General features: G+C 44.0%; 1 protein-coding gene across 7 annotated transcripts in view; it reads left to right on the forward strand.

Annotated features, from left to right (window-relative positions):
* Nucleotides 1-16,201, forward strand: part of sin3aa (SIN3 transcription regulator family member Aa) — a 170,023-nt gene that overhangs the window by 66,612 nt on the left and 87,210 nt on the right. For 5 of the 7 annotated variants that reach the window (XM_085972155.1, XM_085972157.1, XM_085972161.1 and 2 more), the window contains one exon: nucleotides 11,287-11,458. The exons of the other annotated variants lie outside the window; for them this stretch is intronic. The gene's annotated coding sequence lies outside the window, so the exon portion shown is untranslated. The remainder of the gene's footprint in view (nucleotides 1-11,286; nucleotides 11,459-16,201) is intronic. 7 annotated transcript variants of the gene reach the window in all.

Genomic DNA, 16,201 nt, shown 5'->3' on the forward strand with positions numbered 1-16,201 from the left:
CTTGTGGTAGAAAATGAGCATGTTTTGAAATGTGCCGTTTTGTGAAGTTGATTTGTAACCATACTGCCTGCATCCTATCTCATACTAAGTTCCATTGAACCGTCAGCCCTGTCCACACTTGTTTCTCGTCTCCCGGTGCATTTATTTCAAAATCTTAGCTCACAGGTCCTTCCATAGCTTGCTCTGGCCGCTCTGCTGATTGTGGCCTCCTGTACATTTCCCCTTTCCCTCTGCTTTATTATCCTTGTAAGAACTTTCAAACCTGCACACTGTCATTGTCTTAAATCCATTTGCCCAGCTATATCTCTTCCCCACCATCAGAAGCCTTTTTGATCTTTCCTTTGGGCACTTTCCTTAACTTTTCTAATTTTAACTTGGCATCTGTTTTTCCCACGCCCCACTTTTTAAAGCACCTTGACCTGTTTCACTACATGAAAGACATTATATAAGTGGAAATTATAGTGTGGTTACTTTAGAAATGCTCTTCTGTAGAGGTTCAGTTCTCCAAAAAAAGAAAGTGACAGCTTAGTCCATTTGTTGGCACTGTAGCCCTTGAGTCAGAAGGTTGTGGGTTGAAACCCTACTCCAGGACTTGAGCACGCAATCTAGGCTGACACTTCAGTGCAGTTCTGAGGGAGTGCTAAATTGTCAGAGGTGCGGTCTATCGGTTGAGGCATTAAACTGAAGCCACGTCTACCTGTTCCAGTGGCCGTTACTCAAAGCAAAGTAGAGTTTTCTCTGTGTTCTGGATAGCATTCCTTGCACAATCACACCAAAAATAACAGATTAACTGGTCATTCATCTTCATTGCTATTTGTGGGACCTTGCTGTGTGCAGATTGGCTGCTGCATTCACCCACAAATAACTGTGACTGCACTGTAAAAGTAATTGGCCATGAAGTGCTTTGGGATGTCCTAAGAATATGACAAGGTGCTATATAAATGCAAGTTTCTTTCTCTGATATCATAGCTGAATGTATTTTAGTATGTAGTTAATTTGTAGCGTCTAGGGTGTAGTGTATTTCCAGATTACTGCGAGGGAAATAGAGCAGCCCTTGCCAGTAAAATTTTAGCAAGTATCTCGTTTATTTAGTTTCCTCTTACTTTCTAAAGTTATACCATATGCCAATCTCCTCTTCACTTGAGATGGTCTTTAAGCTCACTGCCCTAAATAACCACTGTATGATATACCTTGCAATCTTTGCCTTTGTCTTTTATTGGCAGGAAAGCCAAGTGTCATGGGGAGCATTTGGTTACTTGTTCAGGACACTTAGTTGGTGTTCTTGTAGATGTGTGATCTTGCACTGTCCGTTATGCTGTACCTATCGGTTGCTTTCAGACTGGTTCCTGTCGGTAATGTGGTTTTACTTCGGGGCTGGTTTAGGAGAGTGAGATGGGTTCACTGAAATTACTGGACCATGTCTGTCACCTATATCAGAGAAAAGATGGTGAAATATGCAAATGCAGCATCCCCTCCAGTTCTGCTTTGTTAATAACTGCCAAGATTTGGTGCTTGAACATCTCATCTCATCCCAAGTCGGATCTCACTGAATGTAAAAGCAACAAGTGATGCTTCTGCCACTCGAGAATCCACTTCCTTGACCAGCCCAGATCAGAGATTGAATCGTGACTTGCGTGACTGGTAACAAACATACCATCGAGTACATTTACCTAAAGAGTCATTCGGGGAGCGTTAAACCTGATGCCATTCAGTGGAGAATTCCATAAAGCAGAGTGAGGTACCTTCTAAGGTGGATCATACCAGAGATTTGTTGCTTTTGAAGTGAACAGGGAAAATCCATGCACAGAGCAAACTTGCTCTTACCAGGCTTGCTGTCCAGGAGATGTATATAAAAATAGTATTTCATTGTGCTGCCACTTGGAGCCAAGTAACTTGTGATGAGTGAACATTGTGTTGGTAGCTTATTCAGCCCATCTAGATAACAAAAGTGTTTTTTATCTATTTTAATTTATCAACATAACGCAATAAAATCCTGTATAAACTAGTACAGGAAACTTTTTTTATCCGGGTCCGGCGTGGTGCCGGTTGATCAAAAAGTCTGGATTACAGAGAGGTATACTTACCAAGGTACGAGAGCCCCGTACACGGCCACAGGTGCAGGAGCCCCGGTTACATGGCACTTGTGCAGGAGTCCTGGTTACACGGCCACAGATCCAGGAGTCCCTGTTGCATGGCAACAGGTGCAGGAACCCCGGTTACACGGCCACAGATCCAGGAACCCCGGTTACACGGCCACAGATCCAGGAACCCCGGTTACACGGCCACTAAATATATAGTAAAACTTACCTGAACCTACTCCTGAATTTTGCCGGTTAAGAGCGATTTCCGGATATTTAAGTGCCGGTTAAAAGAGTTTCCTGTACATGGAGGTCAAAACATTTGCAAGTGTATAAAGGTGAAAGGCTGAACCGTGAAGATTTTTAAAAAAGTAATTATATTTTGTTATTGAGTTGTAGGTGGGGTTTTATTTCATTGTGTTACATTGAGTACCTTCGAAAAGCTTCTGACCGGGTTCATTAAGTCTAAAGTATTTGGACTGTTTGCAGGTATTCTTAGTACATCGATGTGTTGAGTGGAACCGTTGATGGATGTTCATGCGGATGTTCTCTCCAGTTGTAAGCAGTAAGGGTACAGCAGAGCAGATGGTAGAAATGTATCTCTACTGTTAAAACTTTGTGGAATGGAAGGAAACCTTTTTTTAAAAAAAAAACAGCCAGTGCCATGGAGCACCAACATGCAGCTTGCTCAGTATGGAGGGGTGTTGGTTGAATTCTCTGCTCTTCTAAGTTCCTGTTCTTTTCGTATGTGCAGGTTAGTGTGAAGTGAAGGCCAGGCATATCTCCATGGGAGGGAGGGGAAATCAAAGTGTGAGTGTGCATGTTTGGGCAGCAGCCAAGGGCGATGTTGAGGAGGCTTAGCAGAATGCTGCAGTTCTTTGATGTGGCAAGGTCCAAACAAGGGGAGGAATACGTTTTTAAAAATTGCAGATGTACATATCATCATTAATAATTGGGTGGTGTGGGGGGGGGGGCTGTATAGAATGTAATTTATAGCCTCATCATTTGTATTCCTTCAAAAACTTATTAAGTGTTATGATTTAACTTTTATTGTTTAAAAAAAAAATTGCTTTGAAAGTTCATTTTAAACTGAATGCTGGTGGTCCCATCAGCAGAACCCGTCTCTGAGGATTTATTGGCTCTAGCTGTGAACAGAAGCTGAATCAACATCAGTACGTATAGTTTTTAGCCTGGGGTGCTTTGCCGATTGTGCCCCTCTGGCTTTGAGTCTGTTGATTGGCTTCGCTCGCAGTGCATAACTCCTCTCCGTGATGTTATCGGCACTTGTTGCTTAACATAAAGTTGTCAAATGACCTGGAAATGCAACAGAGAAAAGGATGTCAATTAAGTGATTTCTAGTTCTTTTGTAACTTGACTCTAAGAGAGGTATGTGCAGTGACATGTCCTCTTTAGAGCTGCAGGTTTTGCGGTGATATTACAGATTGTACGACCCTCTGATGGTATTGCAGTGCTGTCAAAGTGATCATGACCCCTGGAGCAACTGTAGGCTTGTTTTTGTGCAGCAGATCATAGAAAGGTCCATTACCTGTAAGTGCTGTCACATGTTGGGGTGTTCTGCCTTTTCAAAAGTGAACTCATGACAAAAGTGTCAGAATCTGTAACTGTTGCAGTTTGTTACACACATCAGTGTTTTTTTAGGTAGTTCTACCACAGCTAAACTGTGCTGGTTCTGTATTATTGGGCATTGAATCATTTTTGATTATATCATAGCACTTAATCACTTGACGATAGACTCCTGAATGTTGCATAGGATTTATACTTAGTTGCAGTTTTTTGTTACTATTGTAAGAAACATGGAAATACAAAAATTTTAAAATTGACCATCTTCCTATGAACGTTCTCATCAGTAGGGGCTAAACTTTATGAATGTCTTTCCTGTTTGTTTTGCAGGTATTTTTGAAAGTCTATAAGCTAGAGGTTCACTAACTTTCACGTTTTTTAATTTTACCTTGCATATTGCTAATTTGTTTGACCCGACAACATACTTTTTGCTTTGCCATAACAGTTCTTGCTTTAAGGTGAGACTCTTTCTTTAATCTCTTGCTCATTCTTGTGGCTCCTCATACCGTGCACCAACCTTTACTAAAAGAGCAGTTGACCATGCTTCTAAGCCTCGGCCAGTGGCGCTCTGAATTTGACCATGATGTTGACTCGTACTCTGTACTCCCCCCATTGATACTGGGGATGTTGGCCTGAGCAAGAACACTGACGGTGCGCCTATCCTGCCAATGGATTTGCAGGATCTTGCGGAGGCAGCGTTGGTGGTACCTCTCCAGTGCTTTGAGGTGCCTGTTGTACATGGTCCATGTCTCTGAGGCATACAGCAGGGCGGGTATCACTGCTGCTCTGTAGGCCATGAGCTTAGTGCCGGGTTTGAGGGCCTGGTCTTCAAACACTCTCTTCCTCAGGCGACCAAAGGCTGCAGTGGCACACTGAAGGCAGTGTTGGACTTCGTCGTCGACGTCTGCCCTTGTTGTCAGTAGGCTCCCGAGGTATGGAAAGTGGTCCACGGTGTCCAAGGCCTTGTCGTGGATTTTGATAATCGGGGGGCCGTACTGTGTGGTGGGAGCAGGTTGGTAGAGGGCCTTTGTCTTACGATGTTTAGTGTAAGGCCCATGCTCTCGTACGCTTCGGTGAAGGTGTTGACGATGGTTTGGAGTTCGACCTCCGAGTAAGCGCTCAATCAGCTCCGATGGACGGGTCACATTGTCTGCATGCCTGATACGAGACTCCCAAAACAAGCGCTTTACTCGGAGCTCCGGCACGGCAAGAAAGCCCCAGGTGGGCAGAGGAAATCCTTCAAGGACACCCTCAAAGCCTCTTTGAAAAAGTGTAACATCCCCACCAACACCTGGGAATCCCTGGCCCAAGACCGCACAAAGTGCAGGAGAAGCATCCGGGAAGACACTGAACACCTCGAGTCTCTTCGCCGGGAGCAAGCGGAAGCCAAGCGCAAGGAGCGCACATCAACCCAAGCACCCCGCCCACCCGCCCCTTCAACCACTGTCTGCCCCACCTGTGACAGAGACTGTAGGTCCCGCATTGGACTCAGCAGTCACCTGAGAACTCATTTTTAATGTGGAAGCAAATCATCCTCGGTTCCGAGGGACTGCCTAAGAAGAGAAGAAGACTCCCCCCTACAGTGACGAGGCCAAGATCATGATCATGGTATGTGGCCGACTGCATGCAAATCCTGCACTGCTTTTTGCTGGGAGAGCCAGTCGGTCTTTCTGTTGTACTGTAAGTTGGGTAGTAATTGAATCTGATCACTAGGTTGTGCAGTTCTCTTTGTAGTGATTTTTATTATTGTTTCACATGCTTTTGCAATTTTATGTTGCCATAAAAATGCAAACAAAGCAATGGGGCGCATTTCTAGAGGAATAGAATTGGAAAGCAAATGAGTTATGTTAATTAAACTCCTATAAAACGTTGGTTAGACCACACAGAATAAGGTGCACAATCCTGGTCTCCATATTACAAAAAGGACATACAGGCACCGGAGAAGGTGCAAAAAGGATTAGCAAGGTTGGCACCAGAACTGAGGGGTTATAAACTATCAGGAAAGACTGAACCGACTGGGGCTCTTTTCTCTAGAGAAGAGAAGGCTGAGGGATGACGTAATAGAGGTCTTTAAAATTATGAAATGGGTTTGATAAGGTAGATGTAGAGAAGATTTTTCCGCTTGTGGAGGAGTCCAAAACTAGGGGTTATAAATATAAGATAGTCACGAATAAACCCAATGGGGAATTCAGGAGAAACTTCTTTATCCAGAGAGTGGTTAGAATGTGGAGTGGTTGAGGTGAATAGCATCGATGCATTTGAGGGGAAGCTAGATAAGTACACGAGGGAGAAAGGAATAGAAGCAGCAGCATAGTGGTTGTGTTACTGGACTAGTAATCCAGAGGTCTGGACTAATGGTATGTTGGCCTTCGTAGCGAGAGGGTTCGAGTACAGGAACAAGGATGTCTTGCCGCAGTTGTACAGGGCCTTGGTGAGACTGCACCTTGAGTACTGTGTGCAGTTTTGGTCGCCTTATCTGAGGAAGGACGTTCTTGCCATGGAAGGAGTGCAGCGAAGATTCACCAGGCTGATACCTGGGATGGCAGGAATGACGTATGGAGAGAGATTGGGTCGATTGGGCTTATACTCACTGGAGTTTAGAAGATTGAGAGGGGATCTCATCGAAACCTATAAAATTCTGTCAGGCCTAGACAGACTAGATGCAGCAAGGATGTTTCTGATGGCCGGGGAGTCCAGAACCAGGGGGGTCACAGTCTAAGGATAAGGGGTAAGCCATTTAGGACTGAAATGAGGAGGAATTTCTTCACCCAGAGAGTGGTGAACCTGTGGAATTCTCTACCACAGAGGGCGGTGGAGGCCAGTTCATTAAATATATTCAAGAAGGAGTTGGATATATTTCTTAAGGCTAAAGGGATCAAGGGATATGGGGAGAAAGCAGGGACAGGGTACTGAATTTGGATGATCAGCCATGATCTCATTGAATGGCGGAGCAGGCTCGAGGGGCCGAATGGCCTCCTCCTGCTCCTATCTTCTATGTTTCTTCTATGTAATGATCTGGAGACTTGAGTTCAAATTTAAATTCATTTAATTAAATAAATCTGGACTAAAAAAGCTAGTATCAGTAATGCCGACCATGAAACTACCGGATTGTCCTAAAGACCCATCTGGTCCACTAATGTCCCTTATATGTGACTCCAGAGCCACGGCAATGTGGTTGTCTCTGAAATGGCCTCTGAAATGGCCTAGCCAGCCGCTCAGTTACCACACGGACTGCAGCGGTTCAAGAAGGTGGCTCACAAGGGCAGTTAGGGATGGGCAATAAATGCTGGCCTTGCCAGCGACGCCCACATCCCAAAGGACGAATTAAAAAAAAAGGAGGCTTGTGTAGCGCATAATCCCCAGCGTAGGGGCTGGGTCGAACGGCCTGTTTGTGTGCTGTAAATTCCATGTAATTGGTCAGCTCAGCTTTTGTTGACAACTTGCAAATCAAGGTCTGATTGTCTCACTGCTGTGATTGATTTGTAAAGATTTCTAAGCTGACCATTTTGACGCAGGCTCTCAGTTGGCTTTTAGAATTTGGTGAGAGTTAGGGAGCAGCAGTCATTTTCTGTAAAGTATCTGAAGGAAATGTCTAGGTAATTCTATGAAATGTTCTTCACTATCCTTTTAAGTTGGTATATATGTTATAGAAAGACCATGTAGCAAATGAGGCCAAGCTCTCCAAGCTGAGAAGCCATAAAAAGAAATTAATTCCAACCAAAAAGTTTTCAATGTAGTATATTATGCTTACTACTAACTAAAATTAGTATAAATATACTATGCAAGAAATGTTGAAACCTCTCAGTTCTCCTTTCCTCATTTTCTGTTCTCTCATTCCCTCTAATTTCCTATTGCCCCTTTCTCATTCCATATCATTGTTTCATTAATTTGAGCAATGCCCCCACTTTGGCTTCCTTTCTGCTAAGAGGTCAGCAGTATGTTGAAGGTTTGTGCTTGTGGTAACGAGCGCTCCCCGTTTGCTCTATTTCTAGGCTCCCGATTAGTTTAGGAGCTAATTGTGTGTGTGTGTGTGTGTGTCAGGCCTATTGTTGGTGCAAAATAACAACAGAAAATGCTGGAAAAACTCAGCAGGCCAGGCAACATCCGTGGAGAGAAATTAGAATCGACGTTTCGGGTCTAACCCTTTTTCAAAACCTTTCCAGTTTTCACATACGGTTCGATCCGAAACGTCGACTCTAATTTCTCTCCACGGATGTTGCCTGGCCTGCTGAGTTACTCCAGCATTTTCTGTTGTTATTGCGGATTTCCAGCATCCGCAGTATTTTGCTATCGTACTGTTGTTGGTGCACTCTGGCTAAAATTAATTAATTAAAATTACTGTCTTTCATAATATATTGGTTAGTTGGGTACGGACCAAAAGAGGGCCCATGTTATTACGATTGATTGTGTTCTTTATGTCACTCTGCAACCCTCGCATCAGGATTGAGTGTGTGGCTAGATGAAAAGTAAAACAATTAAAGAGCCGCACTTCATCCATCGAACCGCCACTCGCATTTTCAACAACAACTTATATATTTATATAGTGCCTGCAACATAGAGAGATGTCCCAAGGCGCTTCACGGGAGCGCAATCAGACAAAAATTGATGCTGAGTCAAAGCAGGAACATTGGGAGGGTGCGACTAAAAGCTTGGTCAAAGAGATAGATTTTAAGGAGGGTCTTAAAGGTGGGGAGGGGAATTCCAGAGCTTAGGGCCTAGACAGCTGAAGACATAAGAACATAAGAATATAAGAAATAGGAGCAGGAGTAGGCCATACGGCCCCTCGGGCCTGCTCCGCCATTCAATAGGATCATGGCTGATTTGAATCTAGACTCACGTCCACTTCCCTGCCCTCTCCCCGTAACCCCTAATTCCCTTATCTGCTAGGACAATGTCTATCTCCATTTTAAATTTATTTAATGTTGCAGCTTCCACAGCTCTCTGGGGTAGCAAATTCCATAGATTTACTACCGTCTGAGTGAAGAAGTTTCTCCTCATCTCAGTTTTGAAAGGGCAGCCCCTTATTCTAAGATTATGCCCCCTAGTTCTAGTCTCACCCATCAGTGGAAACATCCTCACCGCATCCACCCGATCAAGCCCCCTCACAATCTTATATGTTTCGATAAGATCGCCTCTCATTCTTCTGAACTCCAATGAGTAGAGTCCCAACCTACTCAACCTTTCCTCATACGTCAACCCCCTCATCTCTGGAATCAACCGAGTGAACCTTCTCTGAACCGCCTCGAGAGCAAGTATATCTTTTCTTAAATATGGAAACCAAAACTGCACGCAGTATTCCAGGTGTGGCCTCACCAGTACCCTGTATAACTGCAGCATAACTTCCCTGCTTTTATACTCCATCCCCCTTGCAATAAAAGACACGACTGCTAATGGTGGGATGAAGGGAGTGGGGTGGGCGGGGGGGGAGTTGGGGGGTGTGTAAGAGGCTAAAGTTGGGGGAACGCTGAGTTCTCGGAGATGGATATCGTTTGATTGCTCTGCCATGTCAGATAACCGATTCTTAGGATTGTGCCACAAGATGGTAACACTTTTGAGTGGTTCAGATATTGTCTGAATTACAAGCACGAAGCTTGATTGGTTTCTAATCTTCGTCGAAAGCTGAAACGTGCTAATCTTGACACAAGACTGTTTCGTAAACTTTAAAAAATATTTTTATGTAATAATGAGGAAGGTTAATGGGTTGTCCATTGAGTGGGAATCGACTGAAGGGTTTAAGAGATTAGGCACCAGTGTAATGTTAAATGAAGTGTTATAACTCAACACTAATGTTATACATTTTTAAGTTACAGTTTGTTACTAATCTGCACAGTGTATAACATATAAGATTACAAGAAGGCATTTTCATTATTTTAATTAATATAAAAAAAGACTTGCATTTCTATAGCGCCTTTCACGACCACCGGACGTCCCAAAGTGCTTTACAGCCAATGAAGTACTTTTTGAAGTGTGGTCACTGTTGTAAGGTAGGAATCGCCGCAGCCAATTTGTTGGTTGAGGGATAAATATTGGCTAGGACACCAGGGAGAACTCCCCTGCTCCTCTTCGAAATAGTGCCATGGGATCTTTTACATCCACCTGAGAGAGCAGACGGGGCCTCGGTTTAACATCTCATCCGAAAGCCGGCACCTCCGACAGTGCAGCACTCCCTCAGCACTCGAGTCTCAGCCTAAATTTTTTGTACTCCACTCTCTGGAGTGGGACTTGAACCCACAACGTTCTGACTCAGAGGCGAGGGTGCTACCAACTGAGCCATGGCTGACACGATGGTAGGAAGGTGCTCTTTCGCCACACATTTGTATTCTGGCATTGAAATCTTCCAGTATTGTGAGGATTACAAAAATATAAAGGAAGGGGCCAATATAGTGTCAATCCAGATGAGTGCTAAAGCTGTGGATGGCTTTCTTACCAGAAGGCATTCTTGTTTCAAGATTAACAGCTAGCAAATGTATCTTGTGTGCTCAACATTGTGTCCACCGACTGTACAATATTCTCCCTTACTAAGTGGACAATGTTACAAAAGTTAAGCTACTGAATGATTTACTTCCCGTTCTCCTTGGAGCTGGTACTTCATCCTGACTTTGGTTCATGCAAGAATGGTGATGGCCCTCCTGTACCTTGTTGAGGTGCCCATTCTTCATATGGCAGCCGAGGTTCTTGTAGGAGCCATCGCAGTTAGGCCTGATCATGTTATCCCCGCACTTGTGCAGTGATAACTGGAATTGGCACCATAGTAGATTGTGAGAGAGAGAGAGAGGTTGGAGGACAGAGGTGAGACAACCAGTCTATAAGCTTTTTTCCTTGCACCCTGTTCCAGAATGCCAGAAGAACAAACTAAAAACTCTCCTGGTCCCTCAACACCTCCTCTCTGGTGAAGAAGGCCCAGCAGCGCCTATATTTCCTAAGGAGGCTGAAGGGATGTAATCTGTCACCCCTGATCCTCTCTAACTTTTACCGCTGCACTATAGAGAGCATCCTGACAAACTGTATCACAGTATGGTATGGCAGCTGTAGCTACTATGACCGGAAAGCCCTGCAGCGGGTAGTCAAAACTGCCCAACGCATTACCGGCACCCGGCTACCGACCATAGAGCACATATACCAGAAACGCTGTCTACGGAGGTCACGGTCCATCATCAAAGACCCTACCCACCCCAGCCACAGTCTGTTCGCCCTCCTGCCATCTGGGAGACGCTACAGATGCATTTGCACCCGTACGACCAGATTTAGGAACAGCTTCTTTCCCAGGGCTGTCATCCTACTGAACTCCACAAATAAACTCTAAAGCCTGCACATCTGCCAATGCACTTTATTATGGTTATATTTATGTTAATATACTACAAGCCAAATGTATGTTGAATGTTTAAATGTCTTAATCCAAATGTACACTCTTGGGAGCCGCAAGCCTACATTTCGTTGTACTGCACTTGTGCACTAACAATGACAATAAAAGTTGATTTGATTTGATTTGATTTGAAAATCTGGAAATGGTATTTAATTATTGGATGAAGTTGGGCATTATGGAGAATTGGGGGTTGTTAAAGGTAAAAGGAGCGTTTGGAATCAAAGAGGAGACTGGGCTTAACTTTCTTTATGTTGAACAATGTAGGGTGGTAGCCAGATTGCTGGAGGACATGTAGGACTTCCATTTCAGAGAAGATCATGAGGCCAGGAATGTCAGCAAGGCGTGGAGCTATGAAGAAACAATGTACTTGAAGAACAAAATGACGAGTGGAGGGAGTTATTGATACGGAGGAGCTGGGGAGAGAGAATACAGACCGGTGCGTGCAGGTGTAATTCAGTCCCCATTCTGTACTTATTTTTATACAATATTTTGACTTTAAGAAGAGTTGGTTGGAACGTAGGAGGTTTTGTGCAGTACAGGCTGAAGAGCTGAGACACACAAAATTGATGTGCTACAGCACCACCTCTGATGGGAGGGTGTAATTTCAGCGTGACGAGCTTACATAGGCAATTCCCATTATAAATGTAGGCATAGGAATTTACAATGGAAAAAGTTGCGAGGTGTGTGCAGATGTAGGATTTTAAAAATATATTACCAGGCATTGCACATGAGGAGTCAATACCAAGTGTAGCTTTTAAGCCAAGTGGGGTTACAGGAGATAATCAAAGGTGGAAGAGGGGTCATGATTCGCTATATATTTTTAGTGTTTCTTTAATATATCTTTAAATTTGGCATTTGTGGTATTCCTGTCCCTTAGCTTTATTAAACCCATTTTCAGGAAAATCTGAAACAACTGCCCTTAAATGTTCTTTCTGGTGGTAGTTCATGTCTTCATATTAGTAATTGATATGATATAGAAAAAAAGCACCAAGAATTATGTCCTAGGTGTTCTCAAAGCTTCCACTCCAGTGAGCAGGAGCTGAGGTTGAGGTTGTTTTGAGGAGGAAGTTTAACAGAGATGGTAACTGATGTGCACTGATGGTTCACTTATGGTATAATCTTCACACAGTTTTTGCAACAACATGTAATTATGTATTGAGTTGAGCTACTTGACACCATTGTGTGTTGTTAGAGGACGTTATGCCGTTAGTGAGGCAACTGCAGCCATCTGGTGAAAGGAAGTTAATAACAATGAGAATGTGGGAACCTGAATAGATACAGGCATCCTGAGTAGGTGTAGGCAAGGTCTTATGGGGCCGTCAGGTCGAGAGTGAGTCTCTATCTTCTGCTGTTCTCCAGTTTTGGGGTGAGATGGGTGATTGTAGAATTCTAGACCTTTTGATGGAAAAAACAATATATTTTGGGCCATAGTAGCCCAGAAATTACTGTTGCTGATATTAGAATTAACAGATTCTAAAAGATATTACTTGATAACTGAATTTGAATCCTGATTTCAAACATTTGTGCTTATTAAAAATTGGTCAACAGAAACCTTTTATTTAAAAAAAAAGGTTTCTGTTTTCTCAATACTGGCTATGTCTTTGCCGGTGTGTTATATACCCAATCACTGTGAGGTGGCTGGAAGTACCCAGAGTGTTTTTTTGGTCAACCTCCCTGTGGCAGCTCCTCCACTTGCACACAGACTGGCCACTTTCCCTGTAGGGAATTAAAGACACCAGTCTGTGATTTTCCCTTTGTGATAGAAGCTCTCTCTCTGGATACCTGTTTATTTTAAAACCTATTAGCCCAGAAGTTACTGTTGCTGATACTAACAGATGTATCCTTTCATTCCTCTGTCTCCTGTTTTAGTGAAGGAGTTAACTAGCTTAAAATAAGCAGGTGTTAAAATAGTGGGCAGAAAGATGTTACGTGAAAGTGTTAACATAGAAACATAGAAGCTAGGAGCAGGAGTAGGCCATTTGGCCCCTCGAGCCTGCTCCCCCATTCAGTGAGATCATGGCTGATTACCCAAATTCAGTACCCTGTCCCTGCTTTCTCCCCATACCCCTTGATCCCTTTAGCCTTAAGAAATATATCCAACTCCTTCTTGAATATATTTAATGAACTGGCCTCCACCGCCCTCTGTGGCAGAGAATTCCACAGGTTCACCACTCTCTGGGTGAAGAAATTCCTCCTCATCTCAGTCCTAAATGGCTTACCCCTTATCCTTAGATTATGACCCCTGATTCTGGACTCCCCGGCCATCGGAAACATCCTTCCTGCATCTAGTCTGTCCAGGCCTGACGGAATTTTATAGGTTTCGATGAGATCCCCTCTCAATCTTCTAAACTCCAGTATAACAACTTGACCAATGTTTTTTAGATGCTTTCTAAATAAGTTGAAGTTTAAATGTCACAAATGAGTGGTAAAGCTACATTTGTAGTGGATTTCAAAACTCAGTTCTTGAGTTCCAAAGAAGGAATTTCTCTGTTTCTAGTACCCTGTGGTGGAACATGTTAATTTGTGGTCAGCTGTTTCTGAGGTTTCCTGAAGTGGTATTAAGTGCTAGTGATATATAATGGGGAGAAGTGTGACCACACAAACTGACGCTCAGCAAGTGTGTTATTGAACTGTATGCACAGCGGCATGTTGTGGTGCTTGATGGAAGGTGGTAATACATGTACGCAAGGAACATCCCAGAGATTTTGGACTGTCTCAGGAAAACCTAACTCACTGGTGTGCTGAAAATTATTCTGTAAGTTTTGATTTAGACCTATATTTAATGTGTCTAATAGTTAGTCGTCAGCTAGGAACCCCAGCAATTTGTGTGCATAGAATCATAGAAATGTACAGCACAGAAGGAGGCCATTCGGCCCATCGTGTCTGTGCTGACCGAAAAAGAGCTCTCCAGCCTAATCCCACTTTCCAGCTCGTGGTCCGTAGCCTTGCAGGTTACGGCACTTCAAGTGAATACCAAGTACTTTTTAAATGTGATGAAGGTTTCTGCCTCTACCAGCCTTTCCGGCAGTGAGTTCCAAACCCCCACCACCCTCTGGGTGAAAAAACTCGCCTCGCCTCGCCTCTAATCCTTCTACCAATGACTTTAAATCTATGCCCCCTGGTTACTGACCTCTCTGCTAAGGGAAATAGGTCCTTCCTATCCTCTCTATCTAGGCCCCTCTAGGTTGTCACTGGGATTTCAGTAAAGTGTAATGATGGGTTTGTAAAATGATCTTATTTTGTCCATTTGAAGTGTATGCTTAGAGGTGCAATTATGGAGTTTGTCCTGACGAATAGAAAGAATAGAAAAGATAACTTGCCTTTCTATAGCACATTTCATGACTTCAGACCGTCCCAAAGCTCTTTACAGCCAATGAAGTTATTTTGAAGTGGAGTCACTGTTGTAATGTAGGAAACGCAGCAGCTAATTTGCGCACAGCATGATCCCACAAACAGCAATGTGATAATGACCCGATAATCTGTTTTTGTGATGTTGATTGAGGGATAAATATTGGCCAGGACACCGGGGAGAACTCCCCTGCTCTTCTTTGAAAATTTTTTGAGGATGTAACTGGTAGAATAGATAAAGGAGAACCAGTGGATGTGGTGTATTTGGACTTTCAAAAGGCTTTCGATAAGGTCCCGCATAAGAGATTAGCATGTAAAGTTAAGGCACACGGGATTGGGGGCAAGGTACTGACTTCGACAGAGAACTGGTTGGCAGACAGGAAGCAAAGAGTTGGAATAAACGGCTCTTTTTCCGAGTGGCAGGCAGTGACTAGTGGGGTACCGCAGGGATCGGTCCTAGGACCCCAGCTATTCACAATATATATAAATGATCTAGACGAGGGAACTAGATGTAATATCTCCAAGTTTGCAGACGACACAAAGCTGGGTGGGCGTGTGTGCTGTGAGGAGGATGCCGAGAAACTCCAGTATGATTTGGACAGGTTGGGTGATTGGGCAGATGCATGGCAGATGCAGTATAATGTGGATAAATGCGAGGTTATCCACTTTGGTGTCAAAAACAGGAAGGCAGATTATTATCTGAACGGCAATAGATTGGGAGAAGGGGAAGTGCAACGAGACCTGGGTGTCCTTGTGCACCAGTCGCTGAAGGTAAGCATGCAGGTGCAGCAGGCGGTTAAGAAGGCAAATGGTATGTTGGCCTTCGTAGCGAGAGGATTTGAGTACAGGAGCAAGGTTGTCTTGTTGCAGTTGTACAGGGCCCTGGTGAGACCGCACCTTGAGTATTGTGTGCAGTTTTGGTCGCCTTATCTGAGGAAGGGTGTTCTTGTCATGGAGGGAGTGCAGCGAAGATTCACCAGACTGATAGCTGGGATGGCAGGAATGACATATGAGGAGAGATTGGGTCGATTAGGCTTATACTCACTGGAGTTTAGAAGAATGAGAGGGGATCTCATTAAAACTTATAAAATTCTGACAGGACTGGACAGACTAGATGCAGGAAGGCTGTTCCCGATGGTGGGGGAGTCCAGAACCAGGGGTCACAGTCTAAGGATAAGGGGTAAGCCATTTAGGACTGAGATGAGGAGGAATTTCTTCACCCAGAGAGTGGTGAACCTGTGGAATTCTCTACCACAGAAGGCAGTGGAGGCCAATTCATTAAATATATTCAAGAAGGAGTTAGATATATTTCTTGAGGCTAAAGGGATCAAGGGATATGGGGAGAAGGCAGGGGCAGGGTACTGAATTTGGATGATCAGCCATGATCTCATTGAATGGCGGAGCAGGCTTGAGGGGCCGAATGGCCTACTCCTGCTCCTATCTTCTATGTATCTATGAAATCGTGGCTGTGGGATCTTTTACGTCCACCTGAGAGAGCAGACGGGGCCTCAGTTTAACGTCTCATCTGAAAGACGGCACCTCCGACAGTGCAGCACTCCCTCAGCACTGCACTGGAGTGGGTCTTGAACCCAGAACTTTCTGACTCAGAGGCGACAGTGCTGCCAACTGAGCCACAGCTAACACAAGGATACATTGACCAAACAATATGAAAATAGTAAAATGTTATAGAATTGTGAAAACCAACTTGCGACCGGCAGGCAGCATGTTGTGTACAGTTAGGAAGGCACTTGCCAAGTTGGCAGCTATTCAAGAAACCTGCCAATACTAATTAGGCAGGGTTTATTGGTTATAATGTACAGCAAAGTCAGTA

This window comes from Somniosus microcephalus, chromosome 32 (assembly GCF_052327205.1).
Source record: "Somniosus microcephalus isolate GS21.2 chromosome 32, FLI_Smic_1.0, whole genome shotgun sequence".
NCBI classification, from domain to species: Eukaryota; Metazoa; Chordata; class Chondrichthyes; order Squaliformes; family Somniosidae; genus Somniosus; species Somniosus microcephalus.